The sequence below is a fragment of the Zingiber officinale genome, chromosome 6A, assembly GCF_018446385.1.
Source record: "Zingiber officinale cultivar Zhangliang chromosome 6A, Zo_v1.1, whole genome shotgun sequence".
Classification (NCBI taxonomy): Eukaryota; Viridiplantae; Streptophyta; class Magnoliopsida; order Zingiberales; family Zingiberaceae; genus Zingiber; species Zingiber officinale.
Genome location: NC_055997.1, coordinates 117,241,667 through 117,255,410, shown reverse-complemented (window position 1 = coordinate 117,255,410; position 13,744 = coordinate 117,241,667). Strand labels below are relative to the sequence as shown.

General features: G+C 33.9%; 1 pseudogene; it reads left to right on the top strand.

Annotated features, from left to right (window-relative positions):
• The first annotated feature begins 2,151 nt into the window (after positions 1-2,151).
• On the top strand, positions 2,152-2,296 carry LOC121999043 (annotated as a pseudogene).
• Positions 2,297-13,744: the final 11,448 nt, after the last annotated feature.

Genomic DNA, 13,744 nt, shown 5'->3' with positions numbered 1-13,744 from the left:
AAATTTTATATATATATAGAATCAATAATTATGAAGTCACGGAACATTCCTATTTAAGTAAATAGTATGCAAATATTAAATATTAAATATTTTAGGAAACATTTTTAAAAAGGAATTTTTTATGTGCAATGATTTTTTTTAATAAATTGATAATAAACTTTTATTTATTAATTTTATTGATTTTTTATTAAACTATGAAATAATATTTATTCGTTCATTATTATTATTATTATTATTATTATTATTATTATTATTATTAATAAGTCACGGAACATTTCTATTTAAGTATATAGTATGCAAATATTTAAATATTGAATTTTTTAGGAAACATTTTTAAAAAGGAATTTTTTATGTACAATGTTTTTTTAATAAATCGATAATAAACTTTTATTTATTAATTTGTTTATTTTTTATTAAACTATGAAATAATATTTATTCGTACATTATTATTATTATTATTATTATTATTATTATTATTATTATTATTATTATTATTATAGGAAAATAGTCAATACAATATCTTTTAGGTTAGTAATGTTTAGTTTTTAAATTTCAACCTTTGTCTTAAGCCATATATACATGGTACAAATTAAAATGGCTACTAAAATTAATAGAAACATTATATTAGTTCCTTTTTTTTCTAAAAAAAGTTAAATGAGCGAATCTCTTGTGATTTTATCCTCAAAATAAATTCAACACTATTATTGAATATACATACTAGTTTCTACTCGTTAGATCATAATTAAATTATATTCATTTAAATTATAATGAGTGTATGAAGTCATCTTTGTAAAAGCTAGTAACGAACTTTTACATATAGTAAAAGCTACATATTAACTTCTACAAAATTGAACATGATCAGATAATATTCATTTAAAATATAATAAGTGTCAAGGGAGTAAAATCAAAGTGATATAAATTCATTATTATAGAAACTAATAACTAACTTCTACATAGTGAATGATTAGATAATATATTGTAAAAATTAGTTGCTAGGTTTTACACCTAGCTTCTACACATTGTAGAAACTAGATGTTAACTTTTACAATTGTAAAAGCTAGTTCTTAGTATATAAGAGTATTTTGGATGGGTCGCTTTAAATGGGGCACCAATTTGACTTTAATCAGAAATTAGGCACCCATATAAAAAAATATAGATCCGCTATATTAACAACCCTCCTAATGTCGGCCCATGTGGTGCCCATATAAAGAAAACACAAATGATGGACGACCATTTGATTTTGTATATATATATATATACACACACTGTTGTGCTCTGCTGCGGACCTTTCACCGCGTGCCCGTGCGCGACACTAGTCCAAGAACTTGAAATGAATCCAGGCATCTAGATTTATTCAGTATTTTTTTTTATTTTGGATATTTATATGTATTTAGGATTTAAAAATTAGGTTATAATGAATTTGAGCCAATAAGATTTTTTCCTCTAGAGTTCATGTTTCCTTTTGAATTATAGTGTTTAAAATTAAAAATTTTATATGCTCATAGAGTATATTATATGTATTTAGGGTTTAAGAATTTAGAATTTAGAGGTTGTGTTATAATGAATTTAAGATAATAAAATTTTTCCTTTAGGGTTCAATTTTCTCTCTTGGGTTATAGTATTCAAGATAAAAAAATTTGATGCTCACAAGGTATAGTATCCATTTTTTAAGAAAATGTTGATTTAAAAAATAAAAAAATGAATCCAGACACTTGAATTGAATCTAAGCACCTGGTTGATTTAAAAAATAATAAAAAAATGAATCCAAGCATCTAGATCGAATCCAAGCACCTTCATCACTGTGACACATACAAGCACACGATATTTCGTCCACAACAAAGCACGGTTCTCTCTCTCTCTCTCTCTCTCTCTCTCTCTCTATATATATATATATATATATATATATTACTATTATATAAAGCATCTTGACCCTTTAATAACTAATTTTGGTGAAATCCAAAATAAAATTACGTTAATATCCTTTTTTCTTTCACATTTAAAATAAGTTTAAGGCTTATTAATAATTTTCTCTGGTAATTTTATATAAAAATATGCATTATCATGGTTCTCTATAATCCCACATATTAGTATTAACAACACCATGAGTAATGAAGAGTTTATAAATATCTTGGGTCAACGATGTTAGAAAGCATAGCTTTCTTTATTTTTTAGCTAAGATCAAGTGTGATATTAAATTAATTTTTTTATGAGCAAGAGTTCATTACAGTAGTTTGTTGTTAGGGTTCTCGAGTGTCGCCCTTGCATTGCACTACTGCATGAGCTTAGGGTACTAATTTATACATATTTATATATTATATTATACATGCAACGTGTAACATATGCTCACAGATGGGTGACCAGGGTATATATATATAGGGTTTTATTACCTTGTATATCCATTTATGGATAACTCGCTTTTAAACACATTAATTTTTGTAATTATTCACTTCCTTTAGCCTAAAACGGTTGGGCAGTTGGTGGACGGTGAGAGAGAGAGAGAGAGGGTGAATTGCCTATCAACAATAAACAACATCCTTCCCATTCGTTCAACTCTAATTAAAGGCAACAAAATAGTAAATTAAATTAACAACCAAAAAAACAAGGCACAGGATTTACTTGGTTACAACCTAGGTGGTTGTTAATCCAAGGACAATGAAAAAGCTTTAAAAGATCTCCTTCGGTGAAGGCGGAGAAGCCTCTTACACTCATTAATTACTGAGACAGCTGCTAGGGAATGAATATTGGAGTTGATGCATATTTCCTAAGTATAGGAGTCTTTTTATAGCTCCTGTAGAATCTTATCAGTAGCTTGAAGGCGCCTTCAATAGAGGTTCAAGGCGCCTTCAAGGAATGAAATTTTATCTGCCGAGGATAAAACATTATCCTCAGCAATGTTCACCTCCGCCAGGTCTAAGGCCCCTTCAATCAAGGCTGAAGGTGTCTTCCATGGTGGGTTGAAGGCGCCTTCAACCCTATTGAAGGCGCCTTCCCACTGAAAGGCATGGAGGCGCCTTTAATCCCTATTAAGGGCGCCTCCAGTTTCTCCACAGCTCCCTTTTAGCTTTTCTGCTGCTCCGATCGCCTAATTGATTTAGTCCATCCGGAATAGGGCTCACCCGAATCTAATTTTTGGTCTTCTCCTCGAGCAGGCTTCCTCCCCGGCTTCTCGTCCCTCAAATGTTATGTACGCTCTTCTCATCCACCAATGTACTCTTCCGCACCACCTCATCCCGCAGATGCATCGAGCCCGTTGGCTCCCTTCCCGTGCCATCCTTCTCACTAGTTGCGTCTTCTGCTCAACTTCTTGTGTTCCTAAGCTCCTGCACACTTAGACACAAGGATCAAATACACAGGACTTAACTTTAACTTGGTTGATCATATCAAAACTACCACGGGGGTTCTAACAATCTCCCCCTTTATGATGTGACCAAATCCAAGTTAAGTTAGGGTAAACCACAAAAAAATAGTTTTAATTTTTGTAAAAAAAATTTGCAAGTAAAAAAATTTTTAAGTAAAAATTTGCGAGTAAAAAATTTTGCAAAGAAAAAATTTGCAAGTAAGAAAAAATTTTCTAAGCAAAAATTTGCAAGTAACAATTTATAAGTAAAAAATTTTCTAAGCAAAAACTTTGCAAGTACCCTCCCCCTAGACTTGTTCTTCCTTCTCCCCCTTTTGATCACATTAAAAAATGGGGTTCATTAAAAAGTCTAAGGAAAAAAAAGTTCAGAAAAATATTAAGGTGTAAGCTCAAAAATTTCTAACTGTTAAAAAATATAAGTGATGAAATAATAAAAAATTTCTAAATAATTTCTGATATAATTTTTATAAACATTGAAAACATTAGTTAATTTAAATGCTTAACAGTTAGTTTATTAAACATTCATTTCATTAATTGGCTTTGAGACTGTAGCAAGACACTAGATCTTCTTGGTTATTGGAGCGACAACCACTTTCTAGACAAAGTCTCTTAAAGAAATTAAACATTTAATTTTCTCTCTGAAAGCTCAAAAGAAAATTCAATCCAAATCCGATTTAAAAATCCAATATAGATTCCTTCCTAATGGGTTAATTAAAAATTTGGGGAGTATGTAACTTCTAGAGATTTTTCTAAGTTGACCCTTGTTAAATCGTAAATATCATTTTAGCCTACTGATAGGTTTAACATTTGAATGATTATAGGTATTTGTGCATGCAGAATTTTGTTTGAATAATTCTATTTTTAATTTTTCATTTTCTGACTTTAAACTATCAAATAATTATAATGGTCATGCCTTGGCTAATTGTCTTTTCAAACGGTATTTCCATTTTTTTTAATTTGCATAAATTTTTAGAAAGCATTTTGATAAATTTGAAAGATTGTTCGGGTAAAAGAGCACGTACGTCACTTACTTCGTGAACTAATCCTCCCCCTTCATCGGAGTTTTCCTCTGATAATCCTCTCCCTTCATTGATGCTCATTTCTGAGCTACTTCCATCTTTTTCTTGGTGGTTAGCCAGTAGAGCTAGTCCGGCGTAAGCTTTGATCTCACATTCGGAGGACGACGATTCATCCCATATGGTCTTCAAATTCTTGTGCTTTATTCTGTTGCCCTTGTCATTCTCCTTCACTACAAAAAAACTATAATTTAGGGACGAAAATTTGCAACGAATAATATTCGTTGCAAATTTGCAACAGCATTTGCAACGAAAAACAAATTTGTCGCTAATTAGCAACTAAAATAGCAACGAAATAAATTCGTCGGATATTAACAACAAATATATTTTCGTTGCAGAATTCGTTGCCAATCAGCGTCAAAATCTAAATTTCGTTGGAAAATTTATGCAATTTTGCGACAAATCTCTGGATTTGTTGCTAATTGCCAACGAATAAATATTTGTCGCCAAATTTGACGCAATTTAGGGACGAAATTTCAAATTCGTCCCTAATTTACTGTTTTTAAGACAAGTAGCGAATGATTCGCAAGAAGCTTTCTTTTCTCGGAACAAATTTCTATGCATTCGTATCGATCTTATGATCATAATGATGACACGAAATTATTTTTTTAACTAATATTTTTGGGTTTTTTAAAATTTGAAAATGATTATTTTAATTGTTGATAAAAAATTTTTAAACCCCAAAATATAGAGTGGAAAAAATGTTTAGGGTCATCATTGCAATCAGGTGATCGATACGAACGCATAGGAACTAATTTCGTGTCATTCTGAGTTGTCTAGGTCATGCATCCGTATTTTTATTGTTTAATTTTATAATTTAAGAAAATTAGAGATCTGGGACGAACTCCAAAATTCGTCCCAGATCTGGGACAAACTCTGGAGTTCGTCCCAAACTGTAAATATTAAAAAATTAGAAAAAAAATCTTTCAAAAAATAAAAACTAGACCTATAGAGCTCCGAATAACGCGGAATAAATTTCTATGCATTCGTATCGATCTTATGATAATAATGATCGCACGAAATTATTTTTTTAGCAAATATTTTCAAGTTTTTTAATTTCCGAAAATGATTATTTTAATTTTTTATAAAAAAATTTATCAACCCCAAAAGATATAGTGGAAAAAATGTCCGGGGTCATCAATGCGATCAGGAGATCGATACGAACGCATAGGAATTGGTTTCGTGTCATTCTGAGGTGTCTAGGTCATGCATCCGTATTCTTATTATTTACTTTTATAATTTAATAAAATTATAGATCTGGGACGAACTCCAAAGTTCGTCCCAGATCTGGGACGAACTGTGGAGTTCGTCCCAAACTGTAAATATTAGAAAATTAGGAAAAAAATCTTTCAAAAAATAAAAACTTGACCTATAGAACTTGGATTGGCGCGAAACAAATTTCTATGCATTCGTATCGATCTTATGATCATAATGATGACACAATATTATTTTTTTAGCTAATATTTTCGGGTTTTTTAATTTTTGAAAATAATTATTTAAATTTTTGATAAAAAAATTTATCAACCCCAACATATATAGTGGAAAAAATGTTTGGGGCCATCATTGCGATCAAGAGATCGATACGAACGCATAGGAACTGGTTTCGTGTCATTCTGAGGTGTCTAGGTCATGCATCCGTATTTTTATTGTTTAATTTTGTAATTTAAGAAAAATAGAGATCTGGGACGAACTCCAAAATTCGTCCCAGATCTGGGACGAACTTTGGAGTTCGTCCCAAACTGTGAATATATGAAAATTTAAAAAAAATCTTTTAAAAAATAAAAACTTGACCTATAGAACTCGGATTGGCGCGGAACAAATTTCTATGCGCTCGTATCGATCTTATGATCATAATGATGACACGATATTATTTTTTTAGGTAATATTTTCGGGTTTTTTAATTTTTGAAAATGATTATTTAAATTTTTGATAAAAAAATTTATCAACCCCAAAATATAGAGTGGAAAAAATGTTTTGGGCCATCATTACGATCAGGAGATCGATACGAACGCAAAGGAACTGGTTTCGTGTCATTCTGAGGTGTCTAGGTCATGCATCCGTATTTTTATTGTTTAATTTTGTAATTTAAAAAAATTAGAGATCTGGGACGAACTCCAGAATTCGTCCCAGATCTGGGACGAATTGTGGAGTTCGTCCCAAACTGTGAATATATGAAAATTCAAAAAAAAATCTTTTAAAAAATAAAGACTTGACCTATAGAACTCGGATTGGCACGGAACAAATTTCTATGCGCTCGTATCGATCTTATGATCATAATGATGACACGATATTATTTTTTTAGCTAATATTTTTGGTTTTTTAATTTTTGAAAATGATTATTTAAATTTTTGATAAAAAAATTTATCAACCCCAAAATATAGAGTGGAAAAAATGTTTGGGGCCATCATTGCGATCAGGAGATCGATACGAACGCATAGGAACTGGTTTCGTGTCATTCTGAGGTGTCTAGGTCATGCATCCGTATTTTTATTGTTTACTTTTGTAATTTAAGAAAATTAGAGATCTGGGACGAACTCCAAAATTCGTCCCAGATCTGGGACGAACTTTGGAGTTCGTCCCAAACTGTGAATATATGAAAATTGTAAAAAAAATCTTTTAAAAAATAAAAACTTGACCTATAGAGCTCCGAATGGCGCGGAACAAATTTCTATGCGCTCGTATCGATCTCATGACCACATTAGTGAACTCGAAAACCTAATATAGTTAGTGATGATTAAATTGAAAATATCAATTTGATAGAACCTATGACATGGTAAAAATAAGAGTTGTTTTGAATAAGGTAAAGTCATTTTGATATTAGAAAATTTCTGATCTATTTTTGTTAAGATTTTGAAAAAATGTTTGAGGCCACTAATGCGTTCATGAGATCAATACGAGCACATGGAAATTTGTTCCATGTCATTCTGAGCTCTCTAGGTTAGTTTTTTATTTTCGAAAGAATTTATTTTTAATTTTTAAGAAAATAGAGATCTGGGACGAACTCCAAAGTTCGTCCCAGATCTAGGACGAACTGTGGAGTTCGTCCCAAACTGTAAATATTAGAAAATTAGGAAAAAAATCTTTCAAAAAATAAAAACTTGACCTATAGAACTCGGATTGGCGCGGAACAAATTTCTATGCTTCGTATCGATCTTATGATCATAATGATGACACGATATTATTTTTTTAGCTAATATTTTCGGGTTTTTAATTTTGAAAATGATTATTTAAATTTTGATAAAAATTTATCAACCCCAAAATATAGAGTGGAAAAAATGTTTGGGGCCATCATTGCGATCAGGAGATCGATACGAACGCATAGGAACTGGTTTCGTGTCATTCTGAGGTGTCTAGGTCATGCATCCGTATTTTTATTGTTTACTTTTGTAATTTAAGAAAATTAGAGATCTGGGATGAACTCCAAAATTCGTCCCAGATCTGGGACGAACTTTGGAGTTCGTCCCAAACTGTGAATATATGAAAATTGTAAAAAAAATCTTTTAAAAAATAAAAACTTGACCTATAGAGCTCCGAATGGCGCGGAACAAATTTCTATGCGCTCGTATCGATCTCATGACCACATTAGTGAACTCGAAAACCCAATATAGTTAGTGATGATTAAATTGAAAATATCAATTTGATAGAACCTATGACATGGTAAAAATAAGAGTTGTTTTGAATAAGGTAAAATCATTTTGATATTAGAAAATTTCTGATCTATTTTTGTTAAGATTTTGAAAAAATGTTTGAGGCCACTAATGCGTTCATGAGATCAATACGAGCACATGGAAATTTGTTCCATGTCATTCTGAGCTCTCTAGGTTAGTTTTTTATTTTCGAAAGAATTTATTTTTAATTTTTAAGAAAATAGAGATCTGGGACGAACTCCAAAGTTCGTCCCAGATCTAGGACGAACTGTGGAGTTCGTCCCAAACTGTAAATATTAGAAAATTAGGAAAAAAATCTTTCAAAAAATAAAAACTTGACCTATAGAACTCGGATTGGCGCGGAACAAATTTCTATGCGCTCGTATCGATCTTATGATCATAATGATGACACGATATTATTTTTTTAGCTAATATTTTCGGGGTTTTTAATTTTTGAAAATGATTATTTAAATTTTTGATAAAAAAATTTATCAACCCCAAAATATAGAGTGGAAAAAATGTTTGGGGCCATCATTGCGATCAGGAGATCGATACGAACGCATAGGAACTGGTTTCGTGTCATTCTGAGGTGTCTAGGTCATGCATCCGTATTTTTATTGTTTACTTTTGTAATTTAAGAAAATTAGAGATCTGGGACGAACTCCAAAATTCGTCCCAGATCTGGGACGAACTTTGGAGTTCGTCCCAAACTGTGAATATATGAAAATTGTAAAAAAAATCTTTTAAAAAATAAAAACTTGACCTATAGAGCTCCGAATGGCGCGGAACAAATTTCTATGCGCTCGTATCATGACCACATTAGTGAACTCGAAAACCCAATATAGTTAGTGATGATTAAATTGAAAATATCAATTTGATAGAACCTATGACTTGGTAAAAATAAGAGTTGTTTTGAATAAGGTAAAGTCATTTTGATATTAGAAAATTTCTGATCTATTTTTGTTAAGATTTTGAAAAAATGTTTGAGGCCACTAATGCGTTCATGAGATCAATACGAGCACATGGAAATTTGTTCCATGTCATTCCGAGCTCTCTAGGTTAGTTTTTTATTTTCGAAAGAATTTATTTTTAATTTTTAAGAAAATAGAGATCTGGGACGAACTCCAAAGTTCGTCCCAGATCTGATACGAACTGTGGAGTTCGTCCCAAACTGTAAATATTAGAAAATTAGGAAAAAAATCTTTCAAAAAATAAAAACTTGACCTATAGAACTCTGATTGGTGCGGAACAAATTTCTATGTGCTCGTATCGATCTTATGATCATAATGATGACACGATATTATTTTTTTAGCTAATATTTTCAGGTTTTTTAATTTTTGAAAATGATTATTTAAATTTTTGAAAAAAAAAATTATCAACCCCAAAATATAGAGTGGAAAAAATGTTTGGGGCCATCAGTGCGATCAGGAGATCGATACGAACGCATAAGAACTGGTTTCGTGTCATTCTGAGATGTCTAGGTCATGCATCCGTATTTTTATTGTTTACTTTTGTAATTTAATAAAATTAGAGATCTGGGACGAACTCCAAAATTCGTCCCAGATCTGGGACAAACTTTGGAGTTCGTCCTAGAATAGGGACGAACCAGGGGACGAAATAAAATTCGTCCCCAAATTTGCCCTAATTACAGCCCCGATTATTCCTCTTCCTTCTTGTCACGGGAGCTAACTTTTTCTTCCCTCTTTCACGCCAGCAGACTCTTGTTCCTTCTTTTCACACGCGGCGAGAGTGGACGTTGCTCTCCGGCCACGATTCCACGCTCTCCAACAGGTAAGCTTCGGGTCCTCATCTCTGGCGTGTATTCTCACTTCTTTCCCCTCGCTCGACAGCTGCGGCCTTGCCTTGTCGTGCGGCTGACTACGATCGCCAGCTAGGGTTCCTCCTTGTCGAGGCTACCCATGCACGGCAGCCACAAGCCGCCGGATCCGGGCCAAAATCAAGAATTGATTTTACGACATTTCAAGTTAATTTCTGCTCCAAGTGAAAATCCTCCCGGTGACGGTGACGATGGTGATCATGATGATGGCGATGGTGGTGAATCTTAGTTAAATTATTGTAAGTTTTATATTAGATTTTTTTTTACACTTATTGTTATAGTTTCTTTTAAATTTTTACTTTACCTTGCTACTTTGCATTTTATGCCATGTTTTATATTTTTGATCTGTCTATTACTAATCTATGCAATTTAGTTATATACGTGTCAATAATTTTATTATGTTATAAACATTTGATACATGTATTTTTGATTACATAAGGATTTTTTTGCTATCTAAGTCTTTGATCTATTATGATAACCATGTATTAAGACCATATCTCTAGATTTATTTGGTTAATCTTATTTTATTTTCTTACTTCTTCTAGCTATGAAACTCCACTGTTTATGTTGAAGTGATCTTCTAATATTTATTGGGTTTTGTGCAAAGTTGAAGCTTGCCTTGAAGAGATGAAAGGAAAGGTAATGTCATAATGTAAGTAAACTTATTTCCCACTTTGGTTAATTTGTTTACCCCTCTATTATCTTTAAGAGAATGATCAAGATTTCCTTGTAGCCATTAGGAATCACAAGGATATTTAAAGAATGAGACAAGCAAAGATAAAAGTAAAGATTTCCTTGTTTTTCTTATGCGGTCTTGTGTTTTCATTGAGAGACTCCAATCTATTTTTAATTTTTTTTAAAATTATAATCAAAAATCAAAACTCAACTCTACCATTTATGTGATAAATTCAAACACTATATAGCTACTTACTAATTATCAGTAGGATTAACATTTATTATACAAATTTATAATAACTTTAGTTTAATTTTATTGATTATATTAATTAGAATCCATTACTCATTAGAATTTCCTATTTTCCATGTAAACAATGCTTTACTCTTTGAGTTGATAGTAAAAGAGATGTACGTGAGGGAGGGAGATCCAAAATAAATGAAGTGCAAGTTTGTATAATAAACATCTTCAAAATGGAAAATAATCAATAAACTCCTCATAATGATCATTCCCCTTCTTTCATTTGAGCTATGTTGTGAAAAATGTACTAGCTTTTATTAGGCATATAGTGAATCTAGATTGCCTTAGTTAATAGATAAGAAATAACTCCTTAGCTCCAGGAAGATTCTGTTAGGATCCTTCGTACTCGGCTAGAGAGGGGGGGTGTGAATAGCCGCCCCAAATCGCTCGTTTCTTCCTACAATTTGTTAGCGCAGCGGAAAATACAAATAGAAACGAAAGGAAGAATACCAAACCTTAACACAAGGATGTAACGAGGTTCGGAGATGAAACTCCTACTCCTCGGCGTGTCCGTAAGGTGGACGAAGCCTATCAATCCGTCGGTGGATGAGTCCCCGGAAAACCGGCTAATACAATATACTCCTTGTGGGTGGAGAAACCTCGCCACAATATTCTTGCAACAGCAAGAAAGGAATACAACAAGAAATACAAGAAGACAAGAACAATGAATGTAAAAACACAGGTTTTCTTGCCTCCTCGCCGACTGGATTTCGTTGAAGCAGCAGCTCCTCAGAACACCTACAACAGCAGGATATCCTAGTCGAGAAGCTCACGCGAAGCTTGCGAAGAAGAGCTCAACAAAGCTCAAGCACCGCAGCACTTAGCAAGAGGAAGAAGGAAGAAGAGCTGTCGCCCTCGACCCCTTTATACCTGCGAAGAAGACGGCGAAGAAACTAGCCGTTGCGTCGCGCAGCTAGAACCCGATCGGGACCGATCGCCCTAAGCGCACGAGGCTTGTTTGTCACCGATCGGTCCCAGGACCGATCGGTGTCGCGATCAAGCCCCGATCGGTGCGTGGACCGATCAGAACCTCTGATCGGTCCATAGACCGATCGGGCTTCTCCGCCATCGATCTATGCTCGATCGGCCATCGAATAAATGGATCGGTCGCCAGACCGATCCACGGTTTCCTCGCAGGTGCGTTGCCTCTGATCGGTCTCGGGACCGATCGGATTAGTGCCTGATTCAGCACGCCCGATCGGTCACCGGACCGATCGAGGGAAGATATCCTGGATCGATCACCGGACCGATCCAACTCCTCGGTTTAGAGTGCCCTCTCTAACCTAGTTCGGAGAACGAGCCACCGAGCCCTCTCCGACTCCATATGCCAAGCTTTACTCACTTGGACTTCTCAACACGGATGTCCGATCACCCTTGATCCATCTGGATTTTCCCTTGCCCGCTTCACTCACGGGACTTTCCACCGGCTTCACTCACCAGGATTTCACGCCTAACATCCAGTTAGGACTTTCTCATTCACCTAGCTTCACTCACTAGGATTTTCACCGCCTCACTTCATTCACCAGGACTTTCTTCACTTACCGGGACTTTCACCTTCACCTAGCTTCACTCACTAGGATTTCCACGGATTCACTCACCAGATTTCCATTGCTGGCTTCACTCACGGGATTTCCAATGTCCGCTTCACTTGCGGGACTTTCACCTTCACCTAGCTTCACTCACTAGGATTTTCCTGGATTCACTCACCGGGATTTCCCCTGGCTTTACTCACCATGACTTTTCCCGTGCGAAACTCCTGTTTGGACTTTCCCAGCCAAGTCTCCATACTTGGACTTTTCCAAGTCTCCATACTTGGACTTTTCGCGTGCCAAGCTCCCTGCTTGGACTTTTCCGTGCCAAGTCTCCATACTTGGACTTTTCCCGAATCAGCGGTCAACCAGTCAACCTTGACCAGGTTGCACCCATAATCTCCTGTCCCACATCAAGAATAGAACTCTCTCACGAGTGTCAAACATCAACATGCAACACAGCTAGGTCAACCTTGACCTAAGGTTGCATCGACAATCTTCCCAAGTCAAACATCAAAATACAACTCGAGTCACGTCAACTCGAGTCGGGTCAACCAGGTCAACCTTGACCTAAGGTTGCACCAACAGATTCTAGCATGAACAAAGTATGACTTGTTTATGTCCTAAGCATTAATTGTAAATGTTTATGTTTGCATGGATTAAACATAAACTAGATCAGTGAAACATACCATAAGTTGGATTAAAGTGATCAACTAGCTTGGTATCCAAACCCAGTTAGAAACTAAAATATGTGAAAGTATATATATGTAGATGTGAGCACATATGATAGGATGAAGCATTAGATATACACATGTAGGTACAGGTCGAAATTGTATTACCAATTGTATTTCTAATTGGTAATACAACTACCAATTGTATTTCTAATTTTCATTTATGTTGTAGTTAATTTTCTTTATTATAGAATCGTTAATTTTCTTAGTTTTTTTTTAAAACAAGACAATATTTAACTTGTTAGTTGCATAAGTTTTAGATGTCTTATTTCAATATGATATCATTGATGTATGTTTTAGATCTATATATATATTGTTATAAATGTTAGTTATTCATTTGTCATTTGATGTAGGAAAAGGAGAACGAAGCATGGAAGAAGGTGCATGAAGCTCCCGGAGTATGACGATTAGTATTTTATTTTATGCTTAGATGTATTTGTTATTTGGATTATGAGTTGTTGAACCAAACTAGTTCTTGTTTTCATGTGTAAATATGATGTTTGTTGAATTGATATATTTGAATGTTAGTTTGGATGTGTAGTTTGGATGTGTAAATATTATGAGTTGATATATTTGTATGTAGTTTGGATGTG